The 9,348-nt window shown below is 33.6% G+C and overlaps 1 protein-coding gene across 6 annotated transcripts in view; it reads left to right on the top strand.

Annotated features, from left to right (window-relative positions):
• Positions 1-617: 617 nt before the first annotated feature.
• EYA4 (EYA transcriptional coactivator and phosphatase 4) overlaps positions 618-9,348 on the top strand; it is a 195,689-nt gene continuing 186,958 nt past the window's right edge. For 5 of the 6 annotated variants that reach the window (XM_075267943.1, XM_075267942.1, XM_075267940.1 and 2 more), the window contains exon 1: positions 618-1,199. The gene's annotated coding sequence lies outside the window, so the exon portion shown is untranslated. The remainder of the gene's footprint in view (positions 1,200-9,348) is intronic. The other variant, XM_075267939.1, reaches the window with a different exon arrangement.

Genomic DNA, 9,348 nt, shown 5'->3' with positions numbered 1-9,348 from the left:
GCTAAGGCCCGGTCACATGAGTCTTGGCTCTATATAAAGATTCATCTGAGACAGTTGGTCACAACTTCAGCCAAGCAGGCAAGTTCAGCAGTTGCAGAAGAGATGTAGAACCTAAACACTCTCCCTTCCATAGTATCCCATTGCTTTCTGTTGCTAATTTGTCATTTAGTACATTGGTAGATTATTAAAAAATACAAACAATAAATGCAACTTATATATTGACAATGTATATTTACTTTGAATTTCAATTATTGGACACCACATTGACTATTATCTACATTGAGTATTGTGTTGTGTTTTCTGTAGTTGTCAGTGTTTGTTTGCGCTTGGTTGCATAAGCATTACATCTATGAAAGGCCACATTTAAGAGTTATAGGTTTCATTACAAGCAATTCATTTGTAACAGTTTTATGTGATTGTTTAAACTTTTACAACACGTTGCACAATAAGGTATTTCTGTAAGAATAGTATTGCAGAATTTTACTTTAGCCTGAATTTTATTTCCATTTACGCACTGGCATCTAGTGGAGAAGAAAGAGAGGTAAAAGCTCTACCATAACGTATGTAGAAAAGATGATTTTTTTGGTATCACACGATTGCAGATGTGAGCACAGGAGAGTATATAGCAGTGTAAATCGCAGGGCAGAGAGCTGTGCACTGTCACAGGCTGGTAATGTGAGAGACTATCAGTAGAAAGAGAAGCAGAAAGGGGGAAGGAGGGTGAGAGAATTCCTGAGGACTTGTACTCCGTGTGCTGCACTCAGACTCTTGTGTGGGAAGAAAAAACACCAGAGTGGAGCTGACCAGAAGGAACTACTCTACTTAAACACATGCTACACACAGAGAAGGAGCCAATGACAACGGGCAGCTCTCTTCTCTACCGACCAACATGAGCTCAAAGTCTTCAACACCAGCAGAAACACCTCTGTGCTGAGCAGCATTTCACTTGGATTCTCACTGCCCAGACCCTTGACTTGTCTCTCTCCTTCTGATTACTTTATGTTGTGCATTCTTCTTGAAGTGAGTACATAAGGGCTGCTGAAGGAGCATTGGAGCTGCTGCTCTTCTGACTGCTTATGTGATCTGAAACTTTTCTGTAGGGGACAGTCACTCTTGGTAGTGGTGACTTGATCTTCAAGGAGCCACCTCCAGTAACTGTCAGGAGGAGCAAGGATAAGGTAGCAGGATTGTAACAGAAGGTGAGTTATTCTATCTCACCCTAGTTCCTTTCCAACAGAAGAAAACCTGAAAATGTGGTGGTTGCAATCAGATCATCAGTTATGGGTGGTATGTGGGTTAAGGAATCAATCAGTGAGAGAAGTCTGGGAAGAAGACTCCTAATGTCAAGAAGGGAACTTTTAGGGGGAGGTGTCCTGTTTGTTTGTGGTCATCTCTACCTACTATGCTCCTTTTTTTTTAATCACAGTGTTGGAACACTCCGCTTTTTACCATACTGCTTTATCAGTGTTTGGTGTCTAGGATATTACTACAGCACTATATGATTAACATCATTTAATGGAACTTATACTTTATACATTTAATTTTATACGGGTGTAGTTTTAGTTTTGGTTCAAATATATTTGATGAACTTTGTCACTAACAGAGGTGCATATAAATAATTTTTAAGATATATATATATATATATATATATATATATATATATATATGTATTGCTTAATTTGGTGCAATTACAATTATTAAATATATATAAATATATTTATTTATATATACTTATCTACGTGTGTGTATGTAATTTTTTTTGTAATGTTTAATGGATTCTTTCCCATATGTCTGATATATCCTCCTCCTTGATAGAGACACCATGCAATGCTGCTGGGTCTTGTGTTTTGGTATGGAGACAGTTCCACGTGGAGCCTGTGTGTATGTGTTTGCATTTGATCAGTGTGAAGGCAACAAGATTCTCTGTTTTGAAACCAAATGGGCTCTTGGCCATATGTTTGCCGATCTAGCCGTCTTTCTCAACACTTCGAAAACCTGATACCCCAGGAAAAATGCTTTAGCTTGAGTTTCACACATCGGCCCTAAACACTTAACACTTCTCCTTGTTCACATCATTGTACTTTCACCTATAAGATAAACACTACTGTATGTCATTATTGAGAATATACAAATAGAGAATTTTAGGCAAGATTTTCTGGGTACATTATTTCCTTCATTATTTAAAACCATATCTGTCAAAATGGTTTGGAATGGGTTTTCCATATTTAGATACAGCACATATAATTCTAACAATAATATTGACAATAATATTATTTATAATAATACAAAATAAAAATAAAACATACAGCATAAATATTATTAATATAATTACACTGTATATAAACAGAGTGTGATAACTTAGATACAGAGTTCTCCAAACCGCCATGGACAGAACCACAGACAGAAGTGTGACCTTTGAAAAGTAGCAGGAAACACATTGATGATTGATGACAGTGAGCAGCTACATTAGGTTAATATATCATATATATATATATATATATATATATATATATATATATATATATATATGTTTGTGTGTGTGTGTGTTTGCGTGTGTTTATGAGAAAAATTAATTATTGCAATTATTTTAATTGCAAAATTATGATTTCCGCAAATAGTATGCCATAACTAAGCTATAGTGTTTTCTTTAATACTCTTTGTTATATTAATATATTGCTTTACTTTAATCAATATAGTTTATATAACCCTATTTGTTAGCAATATGTACAGTTTAAAACTATGTGGTCTTTTAACGTCATTTTACACACATGTACATACATTATGTATTCTATTCAATTCTTAATCCATCCTTACTTTTTTATATTTTTATATAGCATTGAATATGTGCTCTATATGATAAATGTTCAAATAGAATTAATATTAGCAGGATATTTTTCTACTGTTAGAAAACTATTATTATATCTATAATCTATAATTATACCTATAAACTATTATTATTATTATTATTATTATTACAAAAGGTGGAAATGATTATTGTTAGTAACTTTATGCATATTCTGGTTACTATTGTTATTTATTTTTATAGTGGCAGTAATTCCAGATCACTGTACTAATGAAATCTGTCAAATATTTTGCATTCTAAACACCTTATTGAAATGAAGCTATAAAGTGCAAATGTCAGTAAATGTTGAAGGTTCATGTTGGGGATCAGAATGGCCTGTTCGTCAGAGAGAGATTGTCTCATTCTGCATGATGCCTGAATAGCTGTGATGCATTCAGCATACTTCTATGTTGCAGCTGCTGATCGTATTTCATAGAACTGGTAAAGCACTTAAAAACTAAAATTAGGCACTGTCTGGTTGTAAATATTTCAGATTGCAACATGAAGAACTAAACAGGGAGGATTTCCCAATGAAGCAGAATAAGTGAGGTTCTAGCTGCTTCTATAATTGTTTTTGTGAGGCCATTTCATGTCTAGATTAAAACATGCTGTTGCCTAGAAATGTCTTTTTAAGTGAATTTATAGAGATTTTAAAGTTAGCGCTTTTTAGCGCTTCTAAATGTATGTTACAGATATAGCACTAATGATTTACACACTCTTTGTGGCCTGATCTTCGCATTTTAAATTATATCATGTACAAAACATATATATATATATATATATATATATATATATATATATATATATATATATATATTTGTTTGACTCTTTCCACTGTTGTTTCCTCGCCTTTACTGCTTTTCTTTTACGCCATTGTACAGTTATTAATATTATGAAGCAAGTGTATTTATTATGCTGTACCAAAGGCCTAAACATTTCCAGACTCTTCTTATATCAATAACTGTTCCATATTTTACTTTATTGTATTAATAGCCACTGTGGTTCAGTATACTGTTTATTTTATAGTGCTATCTCTATGGTAGTTATTTGCTGTTGCATAGCATCTTATTGCAATTCGATAATGTAGAACTAAGCAGATTTATTGCCCTTTCGAACCTCTTCTTTTTATATTTACATATAATAAGTTTGTTATTTTTTTCCATTCTCAGTGAAACAAAATCTCATCCTGTAGCTTTAAGAAAACACTGATGAACAGGCTCATAGACTAAATAATTACCCCCTTCCATCAATACAAGCTGTAAAGGGCACTTGGTTGAGGTCCCTGCTCTTCTTATATTATGGTTTCTGAATGTGAAAAGAGTGTAAAACTAAATAAAAGAAGATTATCATTTTGGAAGTTTGGTAGAGACAATTCTATTCCACTGCATTGGTTCTCAGGACTCGGTGCACTCTTGAAACCACATTTTGTCACAAGGGATGTGATATAAATGAGCCTGACTGTAACCTTTCATGTCATTGAAATGTGCTAATTGATCGCAGAGACCCTGACAGAATAGCATAGTTTGATATTTGAAACCTTTCAGCATTGGCATGGCCCTGTTGCCCCAGAGATTTCGTGGCACGGTTTTGCCGATGAAGTAAAATATTTTACTACTGTTGAAGTGCAAAGGAAAAGAGCTTATGAAAAATAAACATTATTAATGTAGGTGAACATACTCTGATACTATTTGTGGACAACTCCGTATTTTGATTGGCGCATACTTTTCTGTAAATCGCACGTTAATTTGCTTTTATAGACAGAGAGTCTATTTTCTATTTAGAAATTTGGTATTTTTTATCATAAATTGGGCATTATTTGGCTTTGCAGAGGATCATGTATAGCTTTATTAATATTTAAAGACTGCTATGTTGTTGCTTCTCTGTTTAAATATAGTTCATAAAGTTGAAGAGAATTTATGTATCATTCACTTCCGTTTGTGCACACTATATATGAAACTAGATTTGGGCATTGTCCAGTAGTTTACCATTTATCTTCCCCCACTGTGTATGGTGCAGTGTAATTGAACATTATTGTCAGTACACTGTAAGCCATGGTCTTGTATAGACTGAAGATTATGACTTTGGAACTAGATTTCACAGATGTGGCATATAAAAAATGTTTGAAGAATAATGTAAGAAGTCAATGTAGAATATGTCACTCAACAGATTTACCTGCTGTTCTTTATAAAACGACATATTATATGTCAGGCCTTAGTAAGTGTCAAATATCAAAATCAGCTATGCAGTATAAACTAAGTCCTGAACACGCAGATTTGTAATACATTGAATTAATATTAGCATTAGTTGTGTCATTGAAAAAGATGTTTTTGAACAATGTGTGTATTTTATCATAAATAGATACAAATTATATATGGATAGATAGATAGATAGATAGATAGATAGATCATAGATAGATAGCTAGATAGATAGATAGATAGATAGATAGATAGATAGATAGATACAGGCTAAGGGATAGTATATCTGTAATATCTCTAACGCCATTAGAAACTTTTTGTCCAAAAAATTCTTTGAGTCACAACATGAGTGACAACTAGTCTTTATATAATTCACAGCCATAACTCTATCATACTGAGCATAATTGTTATGGTCCCACGCTAATATATTGCAGAAATATGTTTTTGCATGCAGAGACTGTTGATAAATATATGTATGTTCCTTGCCAAGCATCTGTCTTTTAACACAAGCTATATACTTATAAATGGTGCAAGACGAAGAAAAAGGTCCCCCCACAAAATCTGTTATTTGCTTTTACGTCCATGCAGTCGATCTATGGCAGCCCTACTCACTTGCTTCTGAGACTTGTGTAAACTGCTATACACCTATGTGAACGCTTTATAAGTGACGTGAAGTGTATTGTGCAGATCGTTTACATGTAACAAAAATATTAACATTTGTGCCCGTACAATGCATAGCAAGAGCTGGACTTGTGCCTTAGTCATATAACTATGCTATGATTTAGCATGTTGGATGTAAATGCAGGAAAAATGAATGTAAGTACAATGTAATTGGAATAGTAAAATGACAGTAGAATGACACTGCATATTCTTGTTCTGGTGGTTTCTACATGATAATGTCACATGAGTGTAATAATAATAGGATGCAACATAAGATGCTTCTAAAAATGTGTAACTCACAAATTATATATTAATTTCAACTCTATAAGTCAGATAGATAATCTTGTTTTTTACTCTCTCTCTCTCTCTCTCTCTCTCTCTCTTTCTTTCTCTCTATATGTTTGGGTGAGTAATATGACACAAGCCCTTCTTGTGAGCATTTCACATGTGGCAATCCAGGCATGCATTGAAAGCAGTGTTAAGATTAGGCTACTGTGATATCAGAGCATATTTGTTACCAGTGAGTGATATAGATTGTTTATGTTTTCATTGTCTGCAGTATGTAGGTATATACAGAATATGGACTTTTCTAGTGGTACAATATACTTAGCGGGTATACCTGTACAGCACTACCTTCCCTATCCACCATTTTGTTTTCATCTAATGATCCTTAATATTTGAAACTTCCATAGCCATATCTAGAATGGAACCTCAAGTCATCAGAACATGAATGATTTATTATTAATCTCTACGCTGTCCATTATGTTGTTTCCTACCTTCCTTGTAAATCTACACTCATTTTCCTTCTTGGGTTACGTCATCTATAGATATCGTCATCTATAGTTATCTCTAGCTACATTTCAGATTCAGACCTATAGCAACTACTATGCCTGGTACTCCCATAGTTATGTCTGTGTAATGTCCAATAAACAATATATTAAATAGTATCAATATTTTATACTTCAGTGATAACCATAACTTCGCTGCCAGCCATGAGCAAATTGGTAGTCACTCAGACATAACCCCCATATGGTTGCAATGTATTGTTATAATTACAATTATATGACTTTAGAGAATGATCCTAAGCATTATCAGAAAAGATAAGAAGGGAATTTATTATAAGTGCAGATGAGTCTCATCTGAAGCAGAAGGAAACAGTAATATTATAGGCTAGTGTTAGACTGTGGACAAACAGGTAAGTTAGGCTCCTGACGCCAATGAATAACCTGTAATAGGTTTCCCTATCTGGCACGTGCCATTATAAGGCCTCCTTCACACAACTGTACTATTCAATTGCAGACCCAATTGTGGATCAAGGTACGGACACATGTATTTCTACATGCCCATACATACACCCATAGTTTTTGTGGCTGTGTTTGTGCTGTAGTGAAAAGTCACAAAATATGGAGCGGGCCCTATATCTGTCTGATTGGTATCCGAGCCCTTTTCACTGACCCATACACTGACCATAGTTGTGTGAAAGAGGCCTAACACAGGTGATTTCCTACATGGTAGAGGAGATTTTACTATCCTTCAGATTTAACAATCATCTTCTTTGAGAAGACCCTCACTCCCCCCAGAAAGTCAATTTTGAATGTGTATGTGGGTGGTCATCTCAAACAATTTTCACTATTTTCCATCATATTTTAATAGCCATCCAATTGAAAACATCAATTACAGTGACATATATAAAATTTCTCTTTAAAAAACTGTGAAGTATCATTTATAGGTGGACTGTCACATTACCACCCCAGCTTCAAGTTTATTGCGCAAAGGATAAAACTAATTTGAGATTTAGTGCCTAAAGGCCTGCTTAAGAACAAAGCATATAATAGTAGTTTTCAGATGTTTTCCCATCAACATTTGTGCTCCATTTTACTGTTCTATTGCATACTTAGAAATCATTGATCATAAGTTCAAGCAATTGGCAGAAAATATTCAAAAATTTAAAACAAACTTAAAATAGGAAATTATCGGTACAAGAATTGTTCAATGGTCAATAAAGTAATCTGACAGGGGATCTACTAAAGTAGATAAAAGACCATTTCACTAAATCACAAACCTGGTTGACTTTTGATCAAAGACTTTAAAAAGAGGCCCTATCTTTGAGGCCACATATAATAATATAAAATCTAATTTATGTATAACATGTTTCATTATTTTGTTTTGTAGTTTGTACTTTATTTTAGTCACATATATAAAAGAACTACTGAAGGTAAATGGAATATGTCGCCATTTAGGAATTTATGATGAGGTTTTAAACAATGTCCCATTTATATTTTGAAAAAAATTCCTAAAAACGTCACAGTTCTAACAAGCCAATCGAATACATAATATGATGACTCCAACTGTTTTGTATAGGGAATTCCTTTGCAACAGCCCTCTCACTTTTGAGCACACTGATGATCACAGCTGTATATAGTCCATGGTCCGCCTCCAGGAGACAGGAAGTCACAAACTATTTTGGGCTTAGTGGCAAGATTTTAGGGATTTTTTTTTGAAATGTAAAAAAATATCCTGGAAAATTAATAGCATCACCAAAAATTCTTAAAAAATATGATTAATGTAAAAACTTGATTTAGACAATACATCAGTTCCCATAAATTTCAATCCTCATCCCACAATCTGAAACTATATATATATATATATATATATATATATATATATATTTGAACAGTCAGGCTCTTGATCCATTGCAAATTCATATAGTTTGCAAGTTTGATTGACTAAAGTATGTGATAATTCACAAAGACACATCAACAGTTTACAATATGAGGTGAAATTGTGTTCATGTCACGTCCTTGCGAGTTTTAGCATTTTCCAAGGTGTTCAAATTAAGTGTGGATCACTTACAAAGACTTGAATGGCCAAGCATTAATATCTGAAGACTTCTCAAGCCTATGATCTGGAAATTACCTGCCATATGGTCCTAACCAAAAGAAAAATGATAAAAATAATTAACATTTAAAAACATTAAAAGACTGCAAGCCCAGCTGAGTTGTCAATGAACCAATCTGATACATCATAAAAGTAAGAAACCCATTATCAGCAGTGTATTGATGGCTTCCAGTATTTTTGGAGTGCATAAAATTGACAAAAAGAGATGACTATATACGTAATGTACATCAATAGTAAAAATTATTATCTTTTTTTATTTTTTTACATTAACTAAAATCTTGTTACACTGTTCAATGGTTGTTCTGCAAACAATTCACTGTGCACCAGACATTAAATGTAAACTTTGTTACATACTGTATGTAATAATCACTCTTGTTATGTAGGCCAAATATATTATTATAGTTATGTTTTGAGGTTCATACAGTTATTCTTTAGATGGAAAATGTTACCATTAGCCCTTATTATTTTCCGATATGTAAAGATAATTGCAGTCAAAATATGAGATTATGCTTAAAGAATGTTGCAAAAGTTGCCATGAATATGGAATATAGATATAGTATGTAGTAATGCATTACCTTTATGGCTCTAACATGCTTTGTACAATTTTGGCACAGTTTTTGGTACATGTATTTAATGCTGCCATCTGTCAGATTCAGGTGTCAGACACTTTGCTTAGATGGATGGATGCCACCAGGCTCAGATTTGTCAGAAATGACGTCAAGTTCTCTCTAGGGCAACAGGAATGTAATAGGG

Source organism: Leptodactylus fuscus, chromosome 3 (genome assembly GCF_031893055.1).
Source record: "Leptodactylus fuscus isolate aLepFus1 chromosome 3, aLepFus1.hap2, whole genome shotgun sequence".
Classification (NCBI taxonomy): Eukaryota; Metazoa; Chordata; class Amphibia; order Anura; family Leptodactylidae; genus Leptodactylus; species Leptodactylus fuscus.
The sequence above is the reverse complement of the archived record's forward strand: the minus strand, read 5'-3'. Positions and strand labels throughout refer to the sequence as shown.